This window comes from Syngnathus floridae, chromosome 2 (assembly GCF_059516105.1).
Source record: "Syngnathus floridae isolate MCC-2025c chromosome 2, RoL_Sflo_1.0, whole genome shotgun sequence".
Taxonomy (NCBI): domain Eukaryota; kingdom Metazoa; phylum Chordata; class Actinopteri; order Syngnathiformes; family Syngnathidae; genus Syngnathus; species Syngnathus floridae.
The window spans coordinates 11,890,594-11,906,290 of record NC_142414.1 but is presented as its reverse complement, the minus strand read 5'-3'; the positions used below and the strand labels follow the sequence as shown (position 1 = coordinate 11,906,290).

Here is a 15,697-nt window from a genome sequence, read left to right as displayed (position 1 = left end):
AATATGTGGAACTCAGGTGCGAGTCTGATCTCTGCTATTCTTCCTCTCGGTTTTTCTGGACCTAATTTCCCTCAAAAATGCAATTTGCAGTTCAGTACAACTTATCTGTTTTTCTTTTCTATACATTTATTTTTCTTGCAAATATTTGATTGGTGCGACTTATACTCTTGAGCAAAAAATATAATGCATAAAAAAAAAAGAAAAAGACAGACAGAAAATGATGCTTAATTGCTCAGCTCTAACTAAAATGTCTGTCTGGCACAGCGCAAGTGAGCGGCAATGGCCAGTGCCTCACACAGTGTTGCCTCAACTTTATTCCAGAGATTACAAGCCTCCGTGTGGGCTGGAGACTCCACCGCTCTGGATTTGTGACTCGCTTGCTGAGTGGATAAAAAGGATGGGGCTTGTATAAAAACACTGTATTTGAAAAAGCTGTCACGATTTAAGAGCTCCACCTGACAGCGATATCATCTCGGGAGAGAACACTAGAAAGGCTGTATTAAAGCAATTCTTTGAAATCTCTCAGCAGACGAGTATAACATTTCATTCAACTCTCGTGTCTAATCAGCAGCAGTCTGTCCGCTAAGGTTAGAATGTTAGAACAGCTCAAACACTGTCTGTGTGTGGAGAAACTGTCAGCAGTCGATGCAATGTCGGAGGTTCCGCGGGAGTGCTGCAACATTTCCACATCGACACTTGTGCACGCACACGGTAACACACACACGCTTTTGTTAACTGTTGACAGCTCGCAATCTGGCTTTTTATTTTTTTATTTTTAAAGGACTGACATGCCTACAACAACTACAACACTGGGAACTGGAATCATTTTGCGAGACACAAATAACAAATTTCCTCAAATCACCTTTAGTAATGCTGTTATTAATTTATTAATAATAATTATGTTAATGTGTGGGAAGACTCTGATGTCATGAATTTCCCACCACATATAATGAAGAAATAGAACAATAATAACACTTTGTTTCTATAAATCTCCATATTTTTAAATGATTACGCCGAGACAATTACAGTGCACTATCACTGGTGAGCTATTTTTAAAACAGGCTCACTGGCTACTCCTGTGGTCCTTGGAGGCCACTTGATGCCTCTGGGCACCACATTGATGACCCCTGGCCTCACTAGTGGCTGCTGGTCATTCAAATGAGGGGCAACTTAACTCCGCCCAAGACGGATCATTCAGTCATTATGCAGAAGCCGAGCGTTCGGGCCAGTCCGCTGCCCCATTGACCCCAAGAGACATCGAGCATCCGATGAGCGGAATAAAGCCCAGCATTTATTCAATAATGACCGTCCAGTTTTGCGCAGTGGAACAACACATTGTACAATGCAGTATACACTCAACGTCTGGCTGCATAAGAGCGCAACGAGAAGAGAGTTGAGTCGTTTACCTGTGACAAGTAGCTGATTTGAACAAAAGATGAATTTCATTCAATTAATCAATGAAAAGTACAGAGAGCAGCACATAGTTCTTTACTTGTATATTTATATACTATAATCCGGAATATAAAACGCACTTGAATGTAAACTGCACCAGCTAAAATTAGGGAAAAATCCTGTTTTGTTCATATATAAGCCGCACCGGACTATAAAGTGCGGGTGTTGTAAATGAAATATAAAGTGCTATTTTCTCCTACAAAAAAGGGATTAATGGCATTTACATTCATTCCATGGGAGAAGATAATTTGAGTGTTTTGAGAGTGCAAACAGAACAAATTAAACTCGTATCTTACTGTAACATTTTGATGTTAGGCTAAAACAGAACAGCTGAAGTCACCTTTAATATGCACAGTGCCACAAAAACAGATGTGATGAAGCGTATACAAGGAAAAAAATGTGGGAACAAATCAAGGTTTTCGTCCCCTCGTATGACAATTGTGAACTGTAATGTACGTTTGCTGTGCAGCCTTGTCTTGTGCAGAGGAAGTCAAGGTGACAGTGATGGGAGTTTGCCTCTATGTCTGGAATACTGATGGCTCCACAGCCTCTTCACACGCCGTACTAGGTCAGTGTTGACCACACTCTCAGACACACTTGTCATTTTCATCACCCGTATAGATGAATGACCATTGTGCAATGGGGGATGTTGAAATGTTTGTGACCACCAGCATTACAAATCAGGCAATGGAATATGCAGTTCACACTTGCATGTCGTACTCTGTGAGGGTTCACGTGTCTCGTCTAATAGAAGTCCCCAAAATACTAGAAACCGCTGTGAGGATGATACCCTAACCCACAGTTCAATAAACACACGGTGGTGCCTCGAGATGCAAGCTTCATTTGTTCTGTGACTATGATTAAAACAAAAGGTTCCTCATGTCATCTTTAAGCAATCTGTTGTGAGTGAGTGAGCGAGTGAGTGAGCGAGTGAGCGAGTGAGCGAGTGAGCGAGCGAGCGAGCGAGTGAGTGAGCGAGCGAGCGAGCGAGCGAGCGAGTGAGTGAGCGAGCGAGTGAGTGAGCGAGCGAGCGAGTGAGTGAGTGAGTGAGTGAGTGAGTGAGTGAGTGAGTGAGTGAGTGAGTGAGTGAGTGAGTGAGTGAGTGAGTGAGTGAGTGAGTGAGTGAGTGAGTGAGATGAACCGACGTCACTGCCACCATACAGTGTTCGTATCATTTTTGGGTGACGAGTCCATTTAAAAGAAATCAATAATCTCAAAAACTCACATCATGTTAAGACACGACTGGTCAGTCAATCAATCAATCTATCTATCTATCTATCTATCTATCTATCTATCTATCTATCTATCTATCTATCTATCTATCTATCTATCTATCTATCTATCTATCTATCTATCTATCTATCTATCTATCTATCTATCTATCTATCTATCTATCTATCTATCTATCTATCTATCTATCTATCTCAACCCTAACCCTAACCCTAACCCTAACCCAATCTAGCTATCTAGCTATCTAGCTATCTATTTATCTATCATTATTCCCATAAGTATTTTTTTTTAAAGAAAGATGGTTTTTATGCAGCTCTTGTGCTTAGGTACCTAATTTTGTGACAGGTGATCCTTGTAAACACTGACGGAAGAGAGGAGTTCAAGTCACACAAATGATGCTTGAGAGGAGCTTTGAATAGTGGGAGTGAGGTTGGGGGAAAAAATGGCATTGGATCTTACAAAAGAGCGGGGGTGTTGATCTGTGGAGGAAGGAGACAAGATACAATAAAATATAAAAATGCATGCGTGCACACACACACACACACACGCACACACGCGCACACACACACAAGCACCCACACACACAAAGTTAATTAAGAAGGTGTAGGGGTTGGCGCACGGGGCGTTAGGTGCAGGAATTCATTAGAGCTCTGCCCCCTCCTTCAGTGGGCAGCCCAGCAGCCACAGGAGTCAATCAATAACATAGATCTCCTGTTGGCCAACAACAATACGCATGCACGCACACACACACACACACACACACACACACACACACACACGGAAAGGCAAAGAAATGGAAGATGATACGAATGAGAGAGCGAGAGAAAGGAGTGTGACCTCTGACCCTCACCTTGCTCTACTCATTTTTTTCAGCGGATGAGCGTGTGACCCTTGGCCACTTTTCCCAGCGCAGCTTGGACACGTGCATCTACAGGAGGCACACAAGTGCCCGCCTCATCGGCAAACAGTGACAATACTTTGTTCACACGACTACAAGCGGCACACACTCAACACACACTCCAGGCGCTATTATGTCCCTTTCCCAAATCTGCGAGATAGCTCTCTGCGTTCGGCGCCAGGGGCTCTTCCCGCTAACCTGCTTTTGGAGGAGTTACCTACGTTACTGCGACTTCGCAGCAGATATTGGAAATTACTATTCAGCTGACCACAAACAGGCTCCCGCACAAAATAATGGCAATACGCCACATAATCCTCCTTCACTTATGTAAGCGTAAGCGGGTCGGCGTGGATTGTGTGTTTCTTAAATCTCATTCTGTTCCGACAGATAAAATCATTTACCGCAGTAGGAACAGTCCACACCTAATCCTGGCCACACAGCTTATGGATTTCGTAAGAGGGGCGACGGGCTCGCTCAGGATTTGTACACACATATGTTGCGGTGTCTTTTGGAGGCAAGAGGTTTATCTGGAGTTTTTAGAGACGCAGCAGTTACATCATCCCTTTGTGCACACATGCCAATTGTTAAACACCTCCCAATAGCAACAGTTAGATGCGGACAAAAGCATTTTCCTCATCTTTACCTCATTTATTTTGGCCTCCACAGTGGTCTCTTTATAGAGAGGGGAATTTCATTTTCCCTCTGATAAAGAAGTCAGAATAATTTAGATTTCTGCTTTCTGAAGAGATTTTCCGTTTAATTTGGTTGCCATAGTAGCCAACCTCGCTTGGCTTGCACATCATTTGCTAAATAAAACCCCAGTTTTAAAACAAAAGATAGGCAAATGTGGGCTTTACTCGGTTCATGGGTGTGAGTGAGCGGACACCCGCAAAATATTTCTGAGCGTCTTGGTGAGTTTTGAGACAACACTGTAACAAGATCGGCTTTGTGTCAAACAAAATCCTCAAACATACAGTGAAGGACACAGCATTCTACAGCTATTGCGAGACTTTCACTTCATGAATAGGAGGAGATAGTTTGGTTGTGTGGCTGCAGCCAGTGTGACGAACCTGAGTGTGCGTGCCAACGCGTGGGTGCTGTGTATTGGAAGTTGGAAGTTGTGTTGCCGCAGTGAGAGCTAAAATGCGAGAAATGAAAAGGGAGAAAAACGAAGGCCTGAAAAGGGAGGTAAAGGTCATCGGACAGTTTGAACTCTGCTCCTATGTTGTCATGTTTCGATTGTGCTCATGAAGTGTGTGTGCGTGCAAATATCCCCAAAACATCATTCACTCTTCACTCCCACTTAGCAATACACACACACACACACACACACACACACACACACACACACACACACACACACACACACACACACACACACACAAAACCTCTCACACAACTTCAACCCTAAACCTACTTGAGGTCAGGCATTGCGACGGTCGTACAAAAATAACCAAACACAACAGAGAACATGTTCAGGAAGATTAAGTAACAAGTATTGAATTAAAAGAGGGGAGTCAGAGAAGAAATCAGGCCTTGTCTGCATGTATTGAAGTGCAAACAAGAGACGGCGTCTTTTCATTTGTCTGGATTTGTGTGTGGGCATGAAAGTAAGAGGCCTTGAGAGGACAAGTTGACAGGATAAAACCTAATAAAAACAACAACTTTTGTCTTTATGTTTTAGTACAGATTGCAAAATGATGGAGAAGTCAGTAGTGGCCAGTTAGTCTCATTTAGGAAAGAATGGTCACGTTTGCTTGTCCTCACAAATTGGAAATGAATTAGCCCCCAATTTTGGAGATGAACAGAAGTACTATGTGCCATCTATATCATCATCTTCTCATATGCTTCATGTGTCCCAAAGATTTGGACAGACATGAGGCTACCAGCATTTGACTACTTAGGTTTTGCTGCGTTTAAAAGCACAAGTGCAGTTTGGAATAGAAAAAACTTCTTGCCAAGTGGCAATTTTGCACTACTGCTTCAATGTCAATTGGCAAGGGAATGATACGCTTTCAAAATGACAAAGTCCGAGAAGTTGAATGTTGATGACCTTGAGTCCATCTGCATGACGCCTGAAAGTGTCTAATAACTTTTGGGACACCTTGTATACTAGGTACTATGTTGTCATCACATGACCTTCTATTGCAACATCTGCATCCATCTTCTCTTAGCCCAAACTGTTCCCATGCCCTGCACGCATGATTAGTGTGTTTGGCCTCGAGTGGACAAAGGGGAGGGTGGGCCGAGGTGGAGGGCGCTTCCTCGGCATGCTGATGTTTGAGAGGTTAAAAAAGTAATTTCAGATGAGAGAAGAGGGAGTGAGACACTAAAACAGCTCAAGAATTCGGAGGCAATTTAAAAGGCGGTGTGGGAGAGGGGAATGAAAAAAATGTTGGGTTAAAAATGGAGGGCAGATGGAAAGCAAAAGAAGCTGTTATTCTCTTTTGCTCCCAGTCCTCCTCTCTGGCTCGCTCTCCCTCTGTTGTTTTTAGGGACTAGCTGGGCCACAACCTCCACAAGAGATAGGGAAGGCTGGTGGTGGTAGTGCACGTGTGTGTGTATGTGTGTGTGTGTGTGTGTGTGTGTGTGTGTGTGTGTGTGTGTGTGTGTGTGTGTGTGTGCGTGTGTGTGTGTGTGTGTGTGTGTGTGTGTGTGTGTGTGTGTGTAGGGAGGGCAGGCATAAATCAAGCAGAGCCTGAAGGCTTTAGAGTAGGGAGGGACGGAGGGGTGAGAGCGGTGGAGGACAGGAGAAAGCGAAAGAGAGAAAGAGTGAAAGAGAGCGAGAGATGGTACAAGTGGAGTCGGTGGTACTGTTGGGGGAGGTTGGAAGGGGGTGAGTGGGTGGCGGGGTAGTGTGGGTGGAGGGGATGAGAAGAGGCGAATCAGCGACTGCACGAGTAGAGGGGTGAGAGGTGGACAGCGAGGTGATGAAGTGTGGGTGGGTGGGTGAGTGCAGGGGAGCCAGGATGGCTGGGGGGAGGGGGTGGGAGGGGGGTGCCGTAGGTGGGAGGCTTTGCAGGGGCAAGATGTATTTATAAAGTAAATCATTTGAGTGGAGTTATTCGCCTTCATCCGCAGCTTTTGACACCCCTGAAGAAAAGTTTTGAATGAGGATCTCCGAGCGCTGCATAAACATGTTTTCATGTTTATAATACAGGCTGCCACATTTAAACTGTGCTTTGGCGTACAGCAGTTATACAAATGAGTTGCAGGGGCAATATGTATCAGGGGTCATACTGAAATGATCCCGAGTTGGTTTAGCAGCCTGCTGGCTATTTGTGTTAAGATTGCATGCATTTTAATTCAATGAAAAGCAAAGCATCTTCAGAGTGGGGGGCAATATGTTTATGTTCGCAGCAGTGCCTTGATATACGAGTGACCAGATATGAGCTGTTATTCAGCCATTTTTATTTGCTTTGAATTCGAGCACAAACTTGAAATTTGAGCACTGTATGATGGTAATGAACACAACTTAACTCACATCATATAAGATGCACTTAGTGAACAATTCTTGAGCAAAGCTGTTTAATTTCACGCCCAGCTGAAGTTTACTGTCCAACTAAACGTAAAACTAGGAGAATTACACAGTGTGTATTTAAAAACATAGCCTTTAGTTTGCTATCTTGATGGGAAAAACATACTCAACAGATATTTGACCGCAAAAGGTGCAGCTATACATTTAGACATTCAATATAACAGTAATCGCAGGCATATATTCTGAGGATCTGAGATGTCAGACTAAATAATTTCAATGGGGAAAGATGATTTAAAGCATGGTGACGGGACAAATCAAAGTTTCATCTCAAGGTACCACTGTTTTATTTTGTATGTACAGTACATACTGTATGCACTTTATTTTTGTGTGGATTATATACAGCGCTTCTAACTGACCCAGAATCTGTTGTATCATCTATAATCCCACCCATAAGCGGCGGCTCCCTCCTTTTCCGCCAAGATCACCAATCAGAAGAGCAATTCTGACTGGTCCTGCACAGAAATCCGCTCAGAGCTGCTGTTGGGGAAATATTTGGCACTAACATGCCATACTAGGGCTGTGCTTGTAGCTGATGTTTAGCTTCCTAGCTGCTAAACATTCTCCCACAAAGGCCTCGTTATTACCACTGATAGGCATTGCGTCCCAGGGATGGAACGGTCCTGGACAGACACCTGCTTTGAGAAAACTGACTGAGCAAGGACGGAAGTGGGCTTTTTTCCATCTCTCTAAATCGTCCCCAATCTGATCAAGTACCAACTGACCGAAACACGCCCAGCCTGTCTTGTGTGTGTGTAATCCGCCAATACAATACTTGTCTCGAGCATGTTCAGGGTGTTTGTATATACTGGAGGGATTCACTTCACTTTGGTTCAAGCGTACAAGAGGAACAGCACTTTTTCGTCAAAACGGGAATGGGGGTCGACTATATTACGAATAAGGACAAAAGGGTGCCCAGTTCGGGGACAAAGGACAGAGGACGGATCGGTGCCCAACCCTGGTTATCACTTACAGAGTACGAGTAGCTACAGAGTGCAATGCTAATTGTCAACCTAAAGTTGTACTGTCAAATAACAGAAATAATTCCATTCCCTCTTGTTGTTGTTTGAAGCTGCGAATGGATGAGAGATCACAGAAGTCGCCATCACAGCGGGAACGACGGCACATTTAAGTTCAAAAGTAAACAAGCGACTGTAATTTTCGATCTACAAATCCAGAATGATTGGCTCAGTTTCCCATATTTGACGTGTGGCGACTTACTCATCTGTTTTGGTGAAATGTCATGACATCAGGCTGTAATTTATAGCACTTGTGCTTATTGATTTAATTGGTTTCTGACATCTTGTTCTGGATCATGAGAAAATTCCAGAGAACACTTGATTACCTGCACGTGTTGCAATCTTTTACTCGTTACAGGACTTTCATGGGTGACAACTGCTAAAGCCTTGGCAGAGTTCTGTACAAGGAAAGCTATTTCTCTGATTGATTGAGTTGAATAATAAATTGCTTGCGAGACATGGTGCAAGTGTAATTTTAGCAAAAGAAATACATTACATTCTAATCAAGTCCAAAGCATCACGGTTATTATTTGTCTGTGTTGATGTCATATTAGTTATGAGAGCTGTTGCCTGAAAAATAATGAATAGCATTCGAAAAGATCTCGAGAGAAATGCAAACTATATGTGTTAATTTGCTGCTGCACTGAATGCCAGTGGGTAGTCTATAGGTGAGACAATGATTAAGGGGAGGACTCTGTGCTGGGGGAGAGTGCACAAGGGGGTGGAGGATTGCAGGGTTTGAGGTAATCTCGAGAGTTAATGCAGCTTAGAGGGAATGCGAGGGAGGGAGGTAAAGCGGGAAAGAGGGGAGGCGTGAGTCCAGAGAGAGAAAACAAGAGCACAGAGAGAGTGCAGACCTCCGCCAAGGCTTGAACATTTGCAAAAAAACCAACATCTGGGAAGTTTCATCTCGATCAAGAATTCCGTTGGGGAAAGATTCCACATAAACACAGCAAAAATGCTAAAATGGCAATTTATGGCAACCTGTTACACAGGGTTATATATAATAATCAATTGGCACCAAATCTGAATCAAAATTGTTTTGTACATTAGAGCGTCACATAAGCAATATACAAAGAAAATTGTGGTCATAGAAAAAACCAAACTGTGGCCAGGGCAAAAAGTTTACCCAAACAAGCAAATAAAGCCCTTGCAATGAAAACAGGCTCCCCGGCGGAGATAATTATAAGCAGCAGGGAGAGGAAGAAATAAATGAAGATGTATCAGCAACCAAGGACGCGGGGGAGGTGAGGGTAAGGAGGGTCAAACTAAAAGCCATAGTGATAGAAGCAGGGAGTGGAGAGAACAAATCAAGTGAGCATGTGCGATAAAGAGTTTGCTCCTGAAAGGTGGGGTGAAGCTGAGCGAGTTGGCGGCAAGAGGCAAAGTGGCCGCTTGGCCGGAGTGCGGGGGAGAGGTGTGCATGGGGAAAGAATGCTGGGTGGGGAAGGAAGGCACACACGCGGGGCTTTGTGCGAAAAGCAGAGAGAGAGACAGAGAGCTTGCATATTGTGGCTCCAGCATGGGAGGAAGTCACCGACAGGCATGGGCTCAAAAGTCCCGGCCAGACAGTCCAGGGGTCGAATTAGCCGCGTGAGGTTGCAGAATGAGCTCTTGAGTGGTAATGGAAAACGGAGGGGCAAACAACACTCCAGTCAGGGTGGGGATTCCACACACAGTCAAACCACTCACAATTATTCTTGGTGGTAGGGCTGCAAAATATATCAAATAAGTCTCAATATTGCGATGTTGGCCCATGCAATATGGATATCGCAAAGAAACCAAGTAAGTTTCTCATGGAACTGTTTGCGTTCATCTGAAATTGATCACTATGTGCAAATGTGCATGGGAAACCAATAATTGAACATTATCTAAGGTAATTCAAATTAATTAGCTACTGATACACTGAAATTGCTTATTTTGCTGCATGAAGGACATGTAAGAAAATAAAATGTTAGATAAAAAAAGTTAGATAATAAAATATACATATTATAGGTACAATAATGCTATACAACTGTATTGAATATCGCAAAGAAATGTGTTGGATATCTGCGTACCAAAATATGGTATGAGTTGACACTGCACTTATTTTCTTCACATTGTCATTTTGACTTTTTTAAGGGCCATCTGACAAAGGTGGAGAGAGAAAAAAAAAACATAAGACAAAACAGTGCGATCCTAAACAAACAGAAACAGAGAGCAGATGACCAGCTCAAGAGGTTCCTTGACAAACTGCCCATGTTAGTCAGTGTGCGTTCCAAGGAGCGGACACTGATGGGGGAAGCAATCGTACATCTCTCCCATCTCGTAACATTAAGACTGTGCTTCTCTGTCCTCGTATCCTTGGCAACCTGCCTCCAACAAAGGAGAGAGCTCTGGCCTCAGCATGGGAGGAGTATGGTGCCATAGAGAGGAAAAGCAAGGCCAAGCGAGATAGAGGGAGATGGAAAACTGGCAGACAGTCTGGGCAGCGACGGAGAGTGATGGAGCAAGTCGCAGTGTTTACCGTGCACTCTTGTGTAGATCAAAATGAGCGAGGAGAGCTGAGGGTGAAACAGGAAGGAAGTGAGATAAACTAAGATGAAGGAAAGGGGGGGGGGGGCGTGGGCAGACCTGTGCAAGCTGCAGCTTTAGCGTTCGTGGACCTCTATCACTCATGAGCTAATATGGGGTGTACAAGAGCTGGGTGATGAATTCAATTTTTTGCCTACTCACTATCATAAAAATATTCAAATAAAAAAAACAATCAGTGTGCAGAATAGTGTGTGTGTGGGTGTGTGTATTTATTTATATTTTTTTTATGGGAGGAAACTGTTTGCAGCGGGCTTCGCTCCAAGTTTGAATGTTTATCCATGTATGCCTCCCCATTCATTTAACGAAATCAGTAATAGTACAAGTATGGTGGGGAAACCAAAGCAAGTGTGTTCATCTCCCCTTCCCCCTTTGCTACCGAGCTGAGCCACCGAGATTAATTGCTTATGATCAAATCAGCATAAGATGTGCAAATTAAAGAGCAGCCCACCCCTTCTCCAACCCTCATGGCTCCACTTCAGCGCCCTACCCGCCCACCTATGACAGACCAAGTGGACAGTGCAATGCATATTTTGTCATGCGCGGATCTTTTTATTATTATTTTTAAACATGTTCGGTCACTCACTGAAAATCTCGGTTATTTGCTGTCTTGTGATTAGGTCAAAGCAATTAAAAAATTTGTTTGGCGCCCCCTTGTGGAATCTCATTTGTTAGATTTAATTCACAATGTTTTTACGCCTGTGTTTGGGATGTATTATTTTGTTGGTGAATGCACGTGCATCCATGCATGCCTAAATGTTTGAAATTCAATTTCTGGTGAGACACATTTCAGCCCATAATTGTATTGTATTTTTTGCACAGCAAAAACACTGTTACACTTTGCCTGCCAAATAGTTTTTTTTCCTTTGTTGACAATGCTTGTAACTCAAAACACTTGCATCCAAAATCCTGTTTCGAGAATGGAAATAAAATGCAAGAATTGCTTCGTTAAGTCTCACTATTGTGTTGCTCCTGCTGGTGTTCCCGTCTTGGCCACCAGGGGACAGTATAAGACAGACATATAGATAAGATTGTACGAGAGGCTCAGCTCCTCTCTCAGCTTCTCACTATGGCAGTGTTTCGTTTTTTGCAGAGGATAAAGAATACATGCCTATGAGTATTGTTTTCTTACATCATAATTATCTTGAGTTGAATGACTTGATATTATTTGAATTAATGACTAGTGTGCATATTTGTTTGTCAATGGGCGGGTCAGGTTATTCAGGCTTGCATGCAAATTAATGCGACTTATGAGCTTAATGCGAAGGTGGCTGTTTTGAATAATAAAAGTACTAATTATAGTTGTTTACGGTGTGAACATGTGAACTTGAGTACATGACACAAGTTGATGCTTTACGATACTCTGTGTTAAGTGATTTGCCGTCCATCTTGTCGCATCTATACCAACTATAAACCCTTTTTGAGGGGGCGGCATTTCATCACTGATTTTCACCATTTACGGCAGAGCCTGGTGAATATGAAGGGTTCACCGTAGAGCTTATTCAAGGCTACTAACGTGTTATTTCCTCTTTCCCCAGAGAGGAACATAGTGCTCAGAGAGGGCTCGAAATGGAACAAGGGGTTAGTACGTGCACGAACACATACACACACAGATCCACACGCCCAGAGTCAGCGCCCTCAGGAGAACGAGCGCTATCTTGCCCTGCCTCTCAAAACTGCTCCTCTCTCGGCTTCTCGGACGCTCTCATTAAGAAGCCATTAAAGAGAAGGTCAGCGTGAGACCACATGACCCCTTCCTCACCCCAGTAACACACCCCTGGGAGGGCTTAGAAATATACACAGTCATATGGGATGTGCAAAATAAAATGGAAAGAGAGCCACAGTGTAACAAAAACACTGGGAGGAAGGCATAGAACAACAAATTAAAATGTCAGTTATTCAACTTGGAAATGTTGGGTTCATGCTGTGGAGTGTATTGTGTGACTGTGGATACAATACAGCGGCTCAAATGAGTGTTAAATACTCATTTTACTTATTGATGAATCACACATTCATGCATCAAACGTGAATCATAGTACACGTTTTGCGCATAAATTGGTATACATACTGTTAGTAAGCGAGGGCCATTGAGGGTAAGTTTTCCCTAGGGCTCGTTAAACACTGCTTTTCTATTTGTTTTTTAATTATTCTGTCCGATGATTGCTCTTTTATTGGGGTAATTGTGAACTGCTGCGGCAATTTAAATTCTACCCGTCCTTCTATCTACCCACCTACTCATCTATCCATCTATCGACCTATCTATTAATCTATCATCTATCTACTCCAAGACACAAACTATCAAGCAAGCTACTTTTGTCAATATCAATTGTACACATCTCCCCTTGTACCAAGTAGACTTGTTGTTACCAAAGTGGTTTGAAACTCCAAAGATATGCCATGAATGATCTGAATCTGACTCACACGAGAGCTTGCACTCACCATGATGGAGATGAGTGGAGGATAAAAGCATTACAGACACAGGCAGTATGAATGAGTCAGAAAGGATAAGAAAGCACAAGTTCAATGTGACTTTAGGACAAGGGGATAATTTGGAAGTGGAGGGGAAGACGGCTCGGCTGCTTCCTTAGTCGGACACTGGAATGTAGAGCGGGCGTATCCCAGTGTGTGTGTGTGTGTGTGTGTGTGTGTGTGTGTGTGTGTGTGTGTGTGTGTGTTTAGCAGTCTGTACATGCATGTTTGTGCCAGACAGGAATCCCGAACCCCCACAGACTCCGGCTCCACTTATCAAGGTCTAAACAGAGGGGTATGCAGGAGGAGAAGGGTCCGGGTGTGTAACGCTATCAAATCCACCTTTAAAGCTGCCTTTGCCCCCTTTCTCCTTGACACATCTACACACACGTGCGCGCACACACACACACACACACACACACACAGACACACACAAACAGAACCTTGAAGCTGAACATCTGATGCACCAGAGGAACTATGGGAAGGCCAAACAGTCTCACAGCAAAAAGAAAAAACATCAAATTATGATCACCCCCTCCGACCACGCGTTTCCCATTCCGAAAATCTAAAATGTCTCCACGAGTCTTTTTTTTCCCCCACTCACTCTGAACAATATGGTAATTTTACAGCTGGTGTCTCAAATGGTTATATTGGATAAAACAATGGCAACACATAATCCTATTTAACTCAATTTAATTGTGGAAAGCTCAAAATAGAACAATACATCTTTACATTTAAGAGTTTTTCGGTCACCATGGAAAAGTCAGGAATATGCTGTGTGCGCTACATGAGGTTTGAAGTGATGGAATTGGAAGTGTTAGAAGAAGAGGCTAACAAAAATTAGTATTGATCACTCTGCTAATTTTGCAGAAGCTAGCAGCCGCATGATTAAAGCCATGCTTTGTTTGATTCAACTCTTGCCATTTATGTGGTAATTGGATGTACAGGTATACGTTCATCCTGTGCATAAAAGACTTGGCACAGCCAACCCAAAAAAACAGGAGATGAAAGTCGAGATGTGAAAGTTGACTTTTGTCATTGTTAAAATGGAATGACTCCTTGCTTTGCTGAATTGACAATATATTGCCATCATTTTTGTTCACCTTTCAAAAATGTTTGTTTATTATTCTCCTATTGTAGGAGTGTAGTTTGTATCTGCCTTTCAGACGCACTAAAAGTCAACTTACCTCATTCATTTTAATTTTGATAAATCATATTGAACAAGTTATTTAAATGATTTACATAAACTGCTCCCATAATGCACTAAATTAGCTGCTTAGCAATTTAGCGTAGTATTTGGCAGACACAATCCTGGTTGTGTCTACTTAGTAGATAAGCACGTAAATCAAACTCCAGCTTCATCATCATTTGTTATCAAAATTAAAGTAGAAGCTGACACTCGTTACATTTTCTGTCGAGCGATAAAGTTGAGACTGAATCTTCTTTTGTTATTTTTTATTAATATAAAAAAATGCAATAGCTTTGAACCAACCATAAATGTATGCTAGTTTGTTCATACCTTCCGATCAACAGTGTGCATGTGTGTTTGTGATAGTGTGACTTAATCTTCAAGTTTAACCATTTTAAGAAGCATCGCAATAAATATGGCAGCGGGACAGAAACTTTTGTACAGTGTACAAGATGGCATGGCGATGCGACTGTCCAAACAGACAGTCTATCCAAACTACCCACCCACTAACAAACACACAGCCTAAAAGATAATTTTGTCCCTTGTTGTTATTCCAGCCTTTCACTCGTAGTGTCTCCTTGCTGTTGGCCAACTCCGATGTATGATTAACACGTCCTTCGATAAAAAGGGAGGGGAGCAGAATGGGAGGAGGGGGCGTCGTCACAAGAGATGAAATGAGGGATGAAGGAGAAGGAGGTGTGGAAGGGGAGACGATGCAAAGGAGGGAAGAACAAAATTAGTGCAGAGAGGAAGGAGACTTCCAGTGGAACATACCCACAGTTTGTGTGTGTGCGTGTGTGTGCGTGCGTGCGTGCGTGCGTGTGCATGCCTGTATGCATGCATTCATGTACAGTATGTAGATACAAACATACATTTAATACACGTATATTTAAATTTAATATATATAACTTTCATTGAGGTATTGTGTGTGTGTGTTGTGTGTGCATGCGCGTGCGTGCGCGTGTCTGTGTGTGTGTGCGTGTGCGTCCGTGTGTGTATAGTATACGTATGAGCTCAATGCTTCAATGAAAAAGACACACCCACTGGCTGTAAACCTCGACATCCTGTGCAGGTTGTCCGTTTTGTCCAAACATCCCCCCCCCCCCCCCCCCCACCCCCCGCCGACGCTTCCCCCTCCCCACTTGGCTCTCCTTTCTAACTGGTGTGGCGCGGGGGTGGAGGCCACAGAGGGAGCAAGCACAGTGAAGAGAACAAAGCTACCTTGCTCAAATAAACAGAGCAGGGGAGAGGAACTCCAGGTTAGCTGAAAATGACAGAGTGCAAAGATTCAGACATCAGTTAACAGGAATGTTTCTTCACACACTTTCAGCTTC

General features: G+C 43.2%; 1 protein-coding gene across 3 annotated transcripts in view; it reads right to left on the bottom strand.

The window, feature by feature from the left end:
• Window positions 1–15,697, bottom strand: part of zbtb46 (zinc finger and BTB domain containing 46) — a 52,274-nt gene that overhangs the window by 12,092 nt on the left and 24,485 nt on the right. The gene's annotated exons all lie outside the window — the stretch shown is intronic.